The sequence below is a fragment of the Littorina saxatilis genome, linkage group LG2 (assembly GCF_037325665.1).
Source record: "Littorina saxatilis isolate snail1 linkage group LG2, US_GU_Lsax_2.0, whole genome shotgun sequence".
NCBI lineage: Eukaryota > Metazoa > Mollusca > Gastropoda > Littorinimorpha > Littorinidae > Littorina > Littorina saxatilis.
The window spans coordinates 88,442,524-88,459,002 of NC_090246.1; the positions used below are offsets into that span (position 1 = coordinate 88,442,524).

General features: G+C 44.2%; 1 long non-coding RNA gene across 1 annotated transcript in view; it reads left to right on the forward strand.

Annotated features, from left to right (window-relative positions):
* The window catches only part of LOC138960075 (uncharacterized), a 261,944-nt gene that overhangs the window by 117,574 nt on the left and 127,891 nt on the right, over nt 1–16,479 (forward strand). The gene's annotated exons all lie outside the window — the stretch shown is intronic.

Below are 16,479 nucleotides of genomic sequence, written 5' to 3' on the forward strand. Positions count from 1 at the left end.
CCTAATTGTGCATATACTGACCATTATGCAAATCACCCTAATCCACCCACTGATTAACTGTGAAGAAGATCGGTCGTCCACTTTTACACATACCAACATTTAGCAACCTGGCTGCTTTTATCGCAGAACCGGACTTTTAACTGATAACTCTTCTTTTAAACTGCAAAATTAATCCCGCAAAAGAAAACGTTGCGATTCAAAATTGGTAAACGCTCAAGTGTTCATGTATACAGCGCAAAGGACTGGATAGATATGTGTGTAGTGGTTTATCCGATACGAAAAGTAGTTTCAAACTGACTGCGATTAAAACAAACTACACATCAGAGTGCTTTCTTATTGTTTGTAACCTCAGTACTTCACAGAGTAGACAGCTTCGCCCTTGCTTTTCGTACTGGAAGCTACTTTACAGCAGAAGTTTGTCTACAACTAAAACAGGTTTATTTGAAGAGTTCAGATATTCAACCCCACCAGACAACCTTTTAAAATCAGCTGAGACAACCAATGGTAAGAAAACAACTGACCTGAAGTGACCATAACGCACGTTTCATGCGGTGTCACATTCTTAAACGTGCGTTTATTTTGTTCTCAAGCAAATCCATTCTGTCAGATGGGGGAAAGGACTACAACTATAAAGACCTCATTAATGTAGATATTGAGATCTGAACACCAAAGCAACCATATTCAAACCTTAAATACATCTAAGCCAATAATTATGAAAATTCCGTCTCACGCGCGAAACGTGCGTTATGGTAACATTATTTGACAATGTGTGTGTATGTGTAGAGCGATTCAGAGAAAACTACTGGACCGTTCTCCATGAAACTGTACATAAAACTTCCTAAAAATAATACCCCCAGATTTTGTTCTCCATTTTTTCGATAAATGTCTTTGATGACGTCATATCCGACTTTTTGTTAAAGTTGAGGCGGCACTGTCACACCCTCATTATGTTTTATCAAATTGAATGAAATTTTAGTCAAGCAATCTTCGACGACGCCCGGACTATAGGATTGCATTTCAGCTTGGAAGCTTAACAATAAATTAACTAGGTTGGTCATTCAAAAATCTGAAAATTCTAATCAAAATTAAAATTTTAGCAATCGATCAAAAAATGATATCATCTTGTTTGTTATCATTTTATCATTCCAAAAACATAGATATCTTTATGTTTGAGTCAAAAACAAAGCTCAGAAAGTTAAACAGAATTTCCCTGTTAAGCGCAGTGAAGCCCTAGCGGATCTACGGGAACTCTCAAGATGGTATAACACGAAAAGAGGCACTTAAAAAACCCAGATAAACAGCTATTTGCGTGAAGTCATTGGCAACGTCTGAGGCGTGGTTTACAGAGAGCAGACAACAACTGATAAAAGTGACGAATGATTTTGTTTTCGTGGCCGAAGAACTCATCTTCTAATGTCAAATGTAACCAGCAGGTGTTGATTGGTGACATACAGAAGAATGAGAGCGAGAGAGAAAGAGAGAGACAGTGGCCGACAGACAGATCGACAGATAGCGACAGAGGCATCGAGAGACCGTGTGTGTGTGTGTATGTGTGTGTGTGTGTGTGTGTGTGTGTGTGTGTGTGTGTGTAATAATAATAATAATAATAAGAAGAACATTTATATAGCGCTAAATCAAAAACTTTCGTTAAAAAGGCCTGCTCTAAGCGCTTGACATCTAAACTAAAACGTCATTCACACTCTTTACAATGATGTACAAGAACTGTGTGTGTGTGTGTGTGTGTGTATGTGTGTGTGTGTGTATGTGTGTGTGTGTGTGTGTGTGTAGAAGTTATAAGCATTTTTGTGGGAAGCAATTTTGGAGGGTCACCCTATACAATTATGTAGGGCCGACTCTGTTGCACTGTGTTCAAAACTGGTTACAGAAGGGGTGTGAAAAACGCCAGAGAGGCGGGAAGGGCAATTAAGAGAGGAATGATGGAAGCGTTTTGTCAAAGCAGCCCTGGCCAGTTGTAACAGAAAAAGCAATCAGCTGAATAAAAAGGTGATTGAAGAGTCACAAAATATCATACGTGACATAACGTGGTTATAGTTGCTGAGTTCGGAATAGTGGTTGACTGAAGTTTGCTGAACACACACCAAAAATACACTGTTGTATGTGAAATTTACTTACGAAGGAGAATTAACATGAAAACCGTAAGTAGGGGAAGGGCTCCTAATATGGACCACTTTTTGTTTCATGCTGATAACTAGCTTGTTTTCTTGCGAAGAAGTTTCATTTTGTGTTTGGTAGTCCTTCTCTCTTAGGTTAACCGTTAGGCCTAATTAGAGTGAAATAGCTTTGATAGACATTCAGCAAAAATTAAATACAGAAAAAATCACAAAGGGTCCGAATCACTGTAAAAAGCCCCCTATATTTTAAAATAACATGATACAACTTAGTGTACAAGTCAGCCTAATTAAAATATGCTCTAGATTTATCTGTTTCGGGTTGATGAGAGCATTATTTGAAGGACACCAGGAAACTAAAGAAGCTTATCAACTTCCACAAAAAGAAGACTTTTGGTTGCATTTTTTTTAATCCCGAGGGCTAGTTATAGGTTATTTCCAGCAAGCTTCCTAATGAATGAATGAAAATAGCCTTTAGCTTTTATTTTCTTCGATTTGTTGAAGGTGGTCCATATTAGGGGACTCGCACATACTTTGAGATTTTGCTATTATTTTTTGTTTGCAGTACAAACTCGGGGTCAACACTGCTAAAATGTAACAAATACGGTTTTAGCTGTCATATATAGCAATGTTTGTGTGATAAAAGCTTTGGCTGTGGACAGAAACGAGTCCGTTTTAGGCGGCAAATTTAGAGTGAACGCTGCCAAAAGGGAAAAAAAAAGAAAAAGCCTAACGGTTTTGAGATTTCTGTTTCTGCAGCTGTTTTGACATGTGCAAGTTAACCAGAGAGGGTGACTACAGCGAATAAAACTTTTTTGAGCGCTCTAGCGCCGTTAGTTTGTCAGAACAGAAGGTAGTCCATATTAGGAGCCGGTCCATATTAGGAGCCCTTCCCCTACACGATCTACCCTTTGTGTTGTGATAATGTTTGAAAAGCAAGGTTGATTCTCTACTTGCACAGGTAGCGTACAACATGTGTGTGCATACCTGCTAGTGCCTTCATGATCCCACTTCGTGTGTACGCGGAAGCACAAACCCAAGTGCGAACGAAAATAAAAATCCTGTAATCCATTTCCGAATTCGTTGGGTTATAGAAACGCGAAAATACCAAGCATACATTACTCTAAAATACTGAGTATGGATGCCTAAATCGAGGGAGAAAACTTTCATACACGTACAAACCCACTTGTGCAAAAACACGATTGTAGTGGGAATTTCAGCTTATCAACGCAGAAGAAAAAGAATAAGAAGTGTTTTCAAACTTAAACCGGTTATTACCGGAAATATTCGGTTAACGCGAACTGTGCGTAACGATTTACTAAAATGAGAGCTAAATATGAAGGAACAGATCGCAATGGTTTCATTGTTAGTGCAGAAGGTTAAATACAAAACAAACCTTTGACCTAACTAATTTCGTGTTAAGTAACCTAGTTTTGGGAGGCTCCTTTGAACTCAAACCGTTGACATCATTTCAAGCGCTCTAAAGATGCCTTCAACGTTGTGAAGGAGGATTTCACAGTATTCTCGAACGTAGACAATATAAGATGTTTGATGGGTTGTTGACAGACTAGCTTTATTGTCAGTCCGAGGGGGAGCATATCGGCCGCGGTCAATAAATATGAAACAAAAGTCGATATGCCCCCCGAGGACCGACAAAAAAGCTGGTCTGTCAACAAACCACCAAACATCGTTTTTGTCATCATTTTGGTAGTGAGAAAATAAGTGCACAATCAACCCAGGGAGCCATGCTTTGAAACACGGGTTCCGTGCTGATAACCACACGAGTCCCGGTTTGATAACCACTGGCAATCAAAGATGGCGTGTGAGAGCAACTTTCTGTGTTTTTGAGTTCATTACATGTTGGGATGAATATGTCAGGTTTGAGGATGCACAGTTCTGTAGGTTCATCTCGGTATTCCACCCCCTCGGTTTTCAGTTGTAAATATTAAAGGCACAGTGCAGCTCACAGCCTTCGTTTTGCGTTTTTGTTGCAGCTGAGTGCATTTACAGTTCAAAAATCCTCCTATGGTAGTAAAACAAACCCAAAACTACCCAACGACGACATATGTGAAGCTCGACAGTTTCTTGTTCACGCGAGTGCATAAATTAACCTAGTTATTACGTGATGTTTGGTCGGAGTTCGATTCAACTGAGTGATTCCGGCCTCCATTTTGTTTTACACAAACTCATGATGACGTCTGACATAGTTTGCTAGTGACGTGTCTTTTTGTGCATGATGTGGTGATCTACCTGATCTAAATTTAGATCCAAAAATAGGTCAAGACCAGCCGGGTCCGAGTACGAAATTAATTCGTAAAAAAATCGCAGTTCTTGACTCTTTGGGTGCAAGTCAATGAAACTTGGTAGTTCTTCTAACGGATAGCTGCCTGAGGTATGACTAAAAGCCCCAGGGGCTCCGTGCACCTGGATTTGACAAGTTCAGTACCTTTAAGCTTTGTAATCGAATGTGGAAGCTACGTTGGGTCAAAGGTCACAGAAGATTTGCGTCGTGCAGCGAAGGAAAGAATTGCGATCTTGTTTCCGACTCATTGCCTCCACATTCCACATGTAATTTTGAATTGCATACACTTCGCAAACCGCTTTTAAGTAAACATCATTGACAGATGACAACATGAAGGCGGCAGCGGCCATGAAGAAACAGGCGGTGGGCAGCGCGTCCAGTGCGTTCTGGTACAGGTAGTTGACCGCCAGGCCCCCCACGAACCCGTTCGCCTCCTCTATCACTGGATGATGGCGAACGTGGACGCTGCAAAGACCAGCAAAAACACTGACCCGCAATTGCTGACCCCGAAGTGGTCGAAACATGCTACTTACAATGAAGAAATAACAGATCAATAAACAATTAATCGTCCAATTAATTAATCAACGAAGAAAGGCCTCTTTCACCAGTAACATGGCAAACGTTGACGCTGTAATAACCAATAAAACACACACAGAAAATGCTGACCCCGAAACCTGGACGCTGCAACGACCAGCAAAAACACACAGAAGTTTCTGACACCAAAAGGTGGACGCTGCAACGACCAGCAAAAACACACAGAAGTTCCTGACACCAAAACGTGGACGCTGCAACGACCAGCAAAAACACACAGAAGTTCCTGACACCAAAACGTGGACGCAGCAAAGACCAGCAAAACCACACAGAAATTGCTGACCCCAAAACCTGGACGCTGCAAAGACCAGCAATAACACACAGAAAATGGCTGACCCCGAAACCTGGACGCTGCAAAAACCAGCACAAAACACACAGAAATGGCTGACCCCGAAACGTGGTCGCTGCAAAGATCAGCAAAAACACACAGAAATTGCTCAGCCCGAATCGTGGACGCTACAATGACCAGCAAAAATACACAGCAATTGCTGACCCCAAAGAGGTCGAAACATGTTGCTTACAACGGAGAGATAATAGATACATTTTTCAATTAATTAATCAATCAAGAATCGCCAATGTTTGGGAGACAATCGTAGAAAATTGTAAAAACCAACAGAAATTGATGACCCCGAAATTGTCGAAACATGCTACTTACAATGGGGAGATAATAGATCAATAAACTGTCATTCGTCCAAATAACGAATCATGTGTTTCCGACACACCTCTTGCTTGTGATTGGCCCCTCCCATGTTTGTGAGAGGTTTTGGCAAGGGTGTTAACTCTTCCATTACCCATACAAACTTGACGAAGTTATGTTCGGAATTCGTCTATTGGACAATTGTCATCAAAATAATCTTACCTGCACTTCAGGCTTTAGCTGCACGCCGCATTCTTTGGTGACGTTGTACTGCGAGAGCTGGTCCTCATATTGTCCGTGGAAAAATCGGTAGCTGTACTGACCGAGTACAGACCACATCAGTCCTTCCAACATGGCGTTGACCAGCAGCGTCAGCATGAAGGCGTTGCTTTTCAGGAATGTCCAGATGCTCTTCATGGATTTATTCTTCTTTGGGATTTCCTCGTTTTCTCTTGGGACTTGAGCTTGTGTCTTAGGATCTTTGTTTTCTATTGTGAAGATAGGTTCTCTGTTTCCGGTAGCAGCTTTTGTGGGTGAAGTAAAGTTTTTGTTGGTATCGTTTTCATTCATCTTCATGTTGTCAGACTTGAGTTGAAGTCTTCCAGTAACACCGTTGTCCTGTTTTACAGAAGCATGGGTGTTCTGTTCGTCTCCGACTTGTTCTTGTAATTCTGGTTCTTCTTCCTTTGGCTTTGTGTTTTTGGCTGTTATCCGGCCATATATGAACTCGCTCCCGTCCATTTTAGAAGCGTGAGTGTTGTTCTTGTCATCGTCACCTTCGTCTTTTACAACGTGGCAAATACTGGTATCGTTTCCATCTGCCTCCAGCGTGGGTTCTTTGTCTTGACGAATGAACATCTTTCTGTCATTTGTGTCATTGTTGCTGTCTTGATTCCATTGTCTTTTCTCTGCTTCATTGCGTTCATCTGTCGAAGTGTTCCGATCGTCCACAGTCTCAGCGGAGGTCTTGGCGTGGACCTTTACAGCATCAGCACTCAAGATATTATCCGTCATACATTGAGTTTGCTCGACGTCTGGTCTGAAACTGTTGTTGTTCACGCCACCATTTTGCAAAGTCTTTCGGCCGGGATGGGTGTGCGCCTGTTTCATTGAAGACAATATCGGCGTGTTTATTTCAAACTCCGAGTCTAAAACGATAGGCTTCTGGTCAGTGAATTCCATTTTTCTGAGTACTTGTGGATTCTTTCAGATATTAATAAATAGTGCTCAGACACGGAGTGAAATTTCAGACAAAATAATACAAAGTAAAGCTTCCTAACTGTATTCACCGATCACTGCAACTTTTTGAGCTGCGCTCTACGTGCGAATATCTTTGAAACACAGTTGTTATCATTATTATTAACATTATCTCTTACACACACACACACACACACACACACACACACACGCACATACACGCAAACAAACGCACAAACTACTAGACATAGCAAAGGTGAATGAAATAGCTGCAACGATAGAGTAACTGTAATGAAGAGAAAAAAAAAGAGAAAAGAAAAGAAACAAAAATTGTCCATCATATGAATACATGTCCAGGCTAGGTATTAAGGATAAGCGGAAAGAAGTAGACAAAAAAAAAGACCCATGAAGAAGGATGCTCCCCGCCCAAAAAAACAAACAAACAACCGGGCAAAAAATAAGAAGGGTTGCAGCAGCCTGCATGCAACTGAGGTAAAAAATAAAAAGAAAAAAATAAATAAATAAATAAACATTATCTCTTACGTTTTCAAGAGTTTCTGAATCAATGCATTTGCTAATGGTACATTCAATCCGAAAAAGGTCATCTTGAAAACTGATAACCTTATTTTGGCAAAATGACATCCTCCAAGCTCACGTGCTAAGCATGACTTAAACACATGACTAATTGAGGCAATGTCAGAGTGGTGTACTTCTACTGACCCTAAGTTGTCGAGTCCTTCAAATCGCAGCATCACTGAAATGTGGAGACTGAGTTCTCTATTTCCACATCACATCGCGTCTTGAGACCGCCCGACATTTAAAGGCACACTCCTTCCCGTAACAGAACTTGCGAAGCCGTCGTTTTTAAAGCGTCATGCTCTCGTCATCGCGTTCCTTGCGAATGAGGTGGTTGACGGACTGATGAGGTCTCTAAATACAGTTCGACTCGTCATTTCAGATCCGGCTGGCTAGGTGATAATTCTATCCATGTACTTGGTCGTATACCAACAATGAATAGCTACGGTGCTCCCTGTGTACATACAGTGAGATGTTGTTGTTGTTGTTTTTAATTTTTTTTTTATGTGTGTTTGTTGTAGGTGTTTTGGGAGAGGGGGCGATTGAGTTCGTACTCATCATCACAGCTACTGAGCAGTCAGGTTGTTGAATTGTGGTATGTGTCAAAGTGGAGGGATGGTTTTATCCCACGTAAAAGCCTTGTCAGGTCTGAGATGATTGGCAGAACTGGAGAAGCTACGTGCCTTTAACATGACTTATTAGGGTACGGCACATAGAGGTGTGGTATTAAACGTTGTTAACGATGAGGTCAAGTGTACTAAGATGTGTCCTCATAGCACGTGTGTTGACCTTCTAAGGAGGTGTGTGCGGGCACAGTGTTTTAATCTTTTCTTGTTTATTTATAGTTTCGGTGAAAGAAGATAGTTGCAATGCTGTCCGCAGAAGCCGCATAAAAAAGACAGAATGTTACATACAAAACACACGCTCAACGTCCTCTGGATACACAATTGCAAACATGGAAGTTACTAATAAACGAACAGATAAGCAGAGAAGGACAGGCATGTAGATATCGTCTATACGTACGCACACGTACGAATCTGTAAACGCCCGACCAGACAACATACTAGAAGGCAAACATATATATATGCACGCACGCGCACACACACACACACACCCGTGCGCGCGAGCGCGCGCACGCACGCACACACACACAAATACACACATCTACACAGTAAAACAAATACACACACACACACACTCACACACACTCACACACGCACACGCACACGCACACACTCACACAAACACACAAACACACACACACACACACACACACACACACACACACATAGATACACACACACGCGCGCGTGCATTCGCAAGTAGGGATATAGAAGAAGCCTGCGCACATACAAACGCACAAAGACATATGTACACATACGCAAACACACACGCACATCAGTACACAGATACAGGCAACCTCCCTCTCTCTGAAACGCGTGACACCTTTTCACATTAATAAATGTTTTCACATGACTCCTACTTGTAAATCACATGATTGTCTATCTCCCCAGGATAACATATATTAAGCTGCTTCAGAAAGAAACAAGTCGCGTAAGGCGAAATTACTACATTTAGTCAAGCTGTCGAACTCACAGAACAAACTGAACGCACTGCATCTTTTCACCAAGACAAGACAGGTTCGTCAATCCTCGCGAGAAGGAAACCGTTCAATTTTCACGTGCAAAACGAAGTGAAATTGACAATAAAGCGCGCTTTTCTTGTATTCTTTTTAACTTTCTGAGCTTGTTTTCAATACAACATATCATATCTATATGTTTTTGGAATCAGGAAATGATAAAGGATAAGCTGATATCATTTTTGGATCGATTTCTTAAATCTTAATTGTAGTACTAATTAACCTTGTTTGTTTGTTTGTTTGCTTAACGCCCAGCCGACCACGAAGGGCCATATCAGGGCGGTACTACTAATTAACCTATGTTCGTTTATTGTGATCACATTTTAAGAGGAAACATGACATATGTATATATTTTCTGATTCAAAATTTGATGAATAATACGATGAAACCATTTTAAATTTGATTTTAATGACAACTTTAATGAGCAAACTCATCAATTAATTTGTAATCTTCTAAGCTGAAATGCAATACCAAAGTCCGGGCTTCGTCGAAGATTGCTTGACCCAAATTTCAACAAAATTAGTTAAATAATGAGAGCGTGACAGTGCCGCCTCAACTTTCACAAAAAGCCGGATATGACGTCATCAAAAACATGTATAAAAAAAAAACGTTTTGGGATATCATACTCAGGAACTCTCATGTCAAGTGTCATGAAGATCGGTCCAGTAGTTTTCTCTGGAGCTCTGCACACACACACACACACACACACACACACACACACACACACACACACACACACACACACACACACATACATACACCACGACCCTCATCTCGATTCCCCCTCTATGTTAAAACATTTAGTCAAAACTTGACTAAATGTAAAAAAAACTGTTGCTACAATCTTATCATCCCACACAACATCTGTCAGTATATATAGTGTCAGCGTTTACTTGATAAATGAACAGTACTATCTGAATTATCCAGAAACAAACAAAAACATGCAAACGACCGAAAAACAAACCAACGGGAACAGTACCAAAGGAGGCACGTCTACAAACATCGACAAACATCCCGATTTACAAAATCAACTTAAGCAATCTGACGTCACGAAGAACCGTGACGTCAGACATTCTGACGTCATGGCCGGGACCGAATGTGCGAAGCTGTCGTTCGTGAAGCGTCATGCTCTCGTCATCGCGTTCCTTGCGAAGGCTGTGGTTGACAGTCTGATGTGGGCAGTGGATGGTCAGTATACTTACCGTTACTTTCATTCCGTGTATGAGGACCAGCTCAATCAGCTCAACAATGTCACGGGAGAAAACTCCTCGATGGAGTGCGGGGTACAACTTGCACCTGAGGTTCAGGTAAGTGTGCGAGGTAAAATTATTTAGGTTTGGATTTACACGCAAGTATAAGTATAAGTCTGTGTCTATGTCTGCTTTTCTGTAGAAAAATATAACTGTAATACCTCTTTCGCCCATGGATTCATACTTTGGGCTTCAGCGCTGTCTCACGGTTCTTCCTTGCTTCAATAGATACTGTGAGAGAAAGAGAGAGAGAGTGAGAGAGAGAGAGCGAGAGAGGGAGAGAGAGAGGGAGAGAGCGAGAGAGGGAGAGAGAGAGAGGGAGAGAGAGAGAGAGAGGGGGGAGAGAGAGGGAGAGAGAGAGGGCGCAGAGAGAGGGAGAGAGAGAGAGAGTTTGCGAGAGAGAGAGAGAGAGAGAGAGAGTGAGAGAGAGAGAGTGAGAGACAGAGAGAGAGAGAGAGAGTGAGATAGAGAGAGTGAGAGAGAGTAAGCGAGAGAGAGTGAGAAAGAGAGGGAGAGAGAGAGAAGAGAGGGAAGAGAAGAGGGGAAGAGAGAGAGGAGGGACAGAGAGAGAGAGGAGGGAGGGGGAATAGTTATGGTGGAGATGTCTTCAGAGGAAACAGTAACTACATTTAGTTCACTGGGTTTATTCAATGCAAACTAAGTTTTCATATTTGTTTCTTGGGGCGGCCTTCCTTGCATATTGGGCTAAACAAAAATTGCGTATTTGTTGCGGGTTTTTTCCCCTTTTTTTGGCTTCCTTTTTTACATTTAGTCAAGTTTTGACTAAATATTTTAACATAGAGGGGGAATCGAGACGAGGGTCGTGGTGTTTGTGTGTGTGTGTGTGTGTGTGTGTGTGTGTGTGTGTGTGTGTGTGTGTCTGTGTGTGTGTGTGTGTGTGTGTGTGTGTGTGTGTGTGTGTGTAGAGCGATTCAGAGTAAACTACTGGACCGATCTTTATGAAATTTTTCATGAGAGTTCCTCGGTATGATATCCCTGGACATTTTTTTCATGTTTTTGATAAATGTCTTTAATGACGTCATATCCGGCATTTTGTAAAAGTTGAGGCGGCACTGTCACACCCTCATTTTTCAATCAAATTGATTGAAATTTTGGCCAAGCAATCTTCGACGAAGGCTTCTTCTTCTTCTTCTTCTTCTTCTTGGCGTTCGCAGAGGTTACACGATCAGTCCAGCACTGGTGATAAATGTTGTCGTTTTCTCCAACTCCTGTCGACTGCCATATAGTTTGGTCTGCAAGGGAGTTGGTGACGGCCACACTTCTTTTCGTTCCTCATCTAGTAAGGGACATCGCTGTAAGATGTGTTCCGCTGTTTGGTCTTCTTGACCGCAGGCACAGGTTGGTGATGGCGCCAGCTTGAACTTTCGGTTCATGTGAGCATTGAGCCTGTTGTGGCCAGTACGCAGCCTGATGAGGTTGACTTGCTGCTCTCTGGACAATGTGTGGTAGTCATCTCTGTTTGTCCTTGGCCTCATCAATGCCTTGATGATTGTCTTCTGCTCACTAAAGCTGACACTGTTTTCAGGTTGGTCTTCCACGGCTCCTTCTTTCGCCAGCTCATCTGCCCTTTCATTTCCTGGTATCCCGGAGCGTGCTGGTATCCACTGGAGGACAACTCTTCTGGTTTGTCTGACCATCTGTAATGCTTTGGCCAGCTGTGGGAGTTTGTCGTTCTCTAGGGCCTGAAGGACTGAAAGGGCGTCCGAGAGGAAGACAACTTGGTAGCAAGGGTCTGCGGAGTCTTGAACCAAGGAGGCGGCCTTCATGAGAGCTTCTGCTTCTGCTTTATAGTTTGTGCAGTGTTTGCCAGTGGCAACGCTGGATGTAGCTGTATGTCCCCCAGGGAACTGGATCAGAATGCCAGCACCTCCATTGAGCACGGCGTTAGTTGCTGATCCATCGGTGTATACATGGATCCACGCCTCTTTTGGGTACTGTTCGTCGATCAGGGCTAAGGTGAGTGCCTGTCGAGCTGTGTCATTCTGATCTTCTCCTGAGGTAACATGTGGAACACTGGTGCAGATCTGGATGCCTGGTTTCTCTGTTGCCTTGGGGGTTTCCTCTTCTTCTTGAGTCAGAGGTAGAGTGTTCTGTGGGAGGACTTCCCTGTACTGTCGAGAAAGTCTCTTGCTCTCGTGTACAAAACTGCTCCGTTTGAGCCGGATCTTGGTGAGGTTGCTCAGTCTGTGCTTCATGGGGTGGTCGGGTAGGCACTTGAGCTTCTCGGCCTGTACCATAGCCTTGGCTTCTCTTCTCTGACAGAGGGGTTGGATGGTGGTAAGCTTCTCCATTTCCTTGATGGGTGTGGATTTCATTGCACCAGTGATGAGTCGGAGGGCCTGGTTTTGCACACGGTCGAGGGTCTGCAGGTTTGTCTTGGCTGAGGTTGACCACGCTGTGGAGCCGTACTCGAGGTGGGGTCTGATTATTCCCTGGTATACTGTCTTCAGTATCTTCTCGTTCGCTCCCCAGGTGGTACCTGCCAGCTTCCTGAGTATGGCTAGCTTGCGCCGGGCCTTCGTCTCTGCCTGTGCAATGTGTGGTTTCCAGGTCTGCCGTCTATCAAAGGTGACACCAAGGTACGTTGCTTCTTCATCCTCTCTCAGAGGAGTTCCACCAAGCCTAATGGTTCCGGCTTTCTGCTTTGTCGACAGTGTGAATAGGGTGGTGGAGGATTTCTCCTTGTTGATGGAGACGCACCAATCTTCTGCCCATGCGTTCAGCCTATCTGCCGCTTGCTGCATTCTGTAGGTGGCAGTACTTGCGTGCTCCTCCTTGCACCAGATCACAAGGTCGTCTGCGTAGAGAGCAGCTTTGACCCCCTTGGGCATCTCGGACACCAGATCGTCGATGAAGAGAAGGAAGAGTGTGGGGGAGAGGACTCCGCCCTGAGGGACGCCATGACGAAGGAGGAACTTCTTGCTTTTGGTCTGGTCGACGTTAACACTTGCCCTGCGGTTATAGAGGTAGGAGCGAATCCACTGGTACATGTTGCTGGACACGCCTTTCCTCAGCAGTTTTACAAGGAGTCCATCTTTCCAGACCTTGTCAAAGGCCTTCTGAAGATCTATCCAGGTGACGAAGACCAGCTTCTGTTCCTGAAAGACATCTTCAACTTCTTGCACCAGGTAAGTGACCTGATCTTCAGTGCTGCGGAACTGTCGGAATCCAGCTTGTTCAGGGGCGAGGAGGTTCCTGGATTCCAGGTACCACCCGAGGCGCTCGTTCACAATTCTCTCCAGGGTCTTCACAACACAGCTGGTGAGGCTGATTGGGCGATAGCTGGTGGCCTTCTTTGGATCCTTCCCTTTTTTTAAGATGGGGATCATGATCGCTTCTCGCCAGAGTTGTGGTAGCGATCCTTCTTGCCAGCTGCTGTTGAAGACCTCGAGTAGCTTGTTCTCTGCTGCACTACCAAGGTGGGTTAGCATCTCGTTGGTGATGCCGTCTGGGCCAGGGGACTTCTTCGCCTTTAACTTTTTCAGAGCTGAGTGCAGCTCGTGGAGTGTGAGTGGTTGACTCATGGCGTCCACTGTCGACTGTCTGGCAGGTCTCTCTCTTTTCTCTCTTCTTGCTTCTCTCTGTTTCTCGGGGCTAACATGGAGGTTGCTCTCAGCTGCATAGCTTTCAGCAAATTGGTTGGCAGCATGCTTTCCAGTTAGCACCTTCCCGTTCTCTTCTAATGTGATCTTTCCTCTGCTGGTGTTCTCATCATTCAACTGCTTGGTAAGCCTCCAGAGCTTTCTGCCATCCTTCTCAAGGTTCAGAGAGCTTGTTTTCTCTTGCCAGCTTCTCCGTCTTGCCTGTAGCTTCTTCTTGAGAAATTTGGCTTTGGCTTCCCGGAGGCGGATGTTGTTGTTTTGTGACGGGTTGACTTCTGCTTCCCTTCTGGCGTCTGCCAGATCATCATCCAGTTCCTGCAATTCATTGCTCCAGTAGGGCTTATAGTCTCTCCTGGCACCCCTGGGAATGGACTCACGCGCTGCTCTGAGGATGCTCATGTTGAAGTCCTTCGCCACCATGTTGATGTCTCGACCCTCGACTCTGATGTCTTGGGTGAGCTCGCTGGTGCGGTGTCTAAAGAGGAACCAGTTCGCTCTTTTGTAGTTCCACCGTGGGAAGGAAGCTTCAGTGCAGGACTCCATGCCCAGGGTCAAAAAGACTGGCCGATGGTCACTTCCACCTAGCTGTTCTCCGACCTCTCTGCTGGTTAGCTGGTGCATGTCTTCCGTGCAGAAGGCTAGGCAGGAGTTGATGTAGTGTGCCATCTTCTGGAGTAGAATGTAGGGCAGTCAAAGGGACTGTTCAAAAGGATGAGACCTTTATCGTCCTGCCAGTTCTCCACCTCTTCTCCTCTCCGATCCAAGTGGTCATATCCCCAACTCTGTGAATGACTGTTGAAGTCACCCACCACGATGAAGTTGGAGGCCTTTGCGGGGATCGTGTCAAGGGCGAGGTGTCTATCGTTGGGGCAGTAGAAGTTGACAAGATGGAATTCTGCTGTCTTCGTCTGGATTCGAATCACCTGATATTCGGAGTCCTCCATGTGCGTTTCTATCAAACAGGCATTGATGTTGTTCCTGATGAGGGTCAGGATTCCTCCTTTGCTTCGGTCTGTTCTGTCGGACCTAAGGCACTGGTAGCCTCTCACTTTGAAGGACATTAGGGGTGTCAGGTGCGTCTCCTGAATACAGCAGATGTTGATGTTCTTCTCATGCAGGATATGCTCCAACTCTGTCTTCTTGTTCAGGATACTTTCTGCGTTCCAGTGCATGACCTGAAAAGGTCGCTGCTGACTGGGTTTCTTCCTGGTTGTGGTGGTGCCAGTCACTCTCCTCCCGCGTCCCCTGGCGTGACAAGACGGACGGGAGGGACCTCCAGTAGTTGGGGCTGGGTCCCTTTGAGGCATGGGACGCGACGCTGCTCCACCCTGGGGGGTTCTCAATGGGCGAGCGCCATTTCCATCTGTGCTGGTTGATTGTGTCATCATTTGCGTAAGCGCGTGTACCCGTGGTTTGTTAGAATGCGCCGTGCGGCCCGGGTCCTCCGTCTTCAGCATTCGGGGTTTTCTGTCGGGGTTACCTCACCCTTAGTTCATGGCCCGTACGTCCTACCCTGAGAGCACAGGGGGGAGGATTTGCCGGGATCCCACCCGGAGCTAGGGTTTTAATGCGCCACTAATCGCATTAGATGAGTCCCGTCAATGGACGATGGAGCATTTCCGCCCTGGTAGGAAACACCGCCAGTTTGGTCCGCGGCCGCAAGCGGCTGATCTCCATATCTGAAGACCGTTCCCCTATCCGCCACCCGGGGACGCGCTGGGTTGGGGGTGGTCGCCCCACTGAAAATCCCACACTGGGTTAAGAAAGATCAGCCTGTCCCAGCGACGAAGGCCGAACTTCGGTATTGCATTTCAGCTTGGAGGCTTAACAATTAATTAATGACTTTGGTCATTAAAAATCTGAACATTGTAATTAAAATTACTTTTTTATAAAACGATCCAAAATTACGTTTATCTTATTCTTCATCATTTTCTAATTCCAAAAACATTCAAATATGTTTAATTCGGATTAAAAATAAGCTCTGAAAATTAAAGATATAAAAATTATGATTGAAACTAAATTTCCGAAATCGATTTAAAAACAATGTCATCTTATTCCTTGTCCGTTCCTGATTCCAAAAACATATAGATATGATATGTTTGGATAAAAAACACGTTCAGAAAGTTAAAAAGAATAGAGATATAGAAAAGCGTGCTATCCTCCTCAGCGCAACCGCTACCGCGCTTTTCTGGATTGTCATTTTCACTGCCTTTGCCACGAGCGGTGGACAGACGATGCTACGAGTGTACGGTCTTGCGGAAAAAATGCAATGCGTTCAGTTTCATTATGTGAGTTCGACTGAGCTTGACTAAATGTTGTATTTTTGCCTTACGCGACTTGTTTCTTTCTATTTTAATCCTATGTATTTTACTGATTGATTTATCTACCTCCCAACATAAATTAACTCACTTTACATACACTCACCAGGCATTAGAAAACAAGATAAGTTCGGAGACCGCTCGCTGGACCCTGTACTGGACATACGTCAGCATCGGTCCTATGGTCGTCTCCTCCATCGTGCTGAGTATGAAGTGT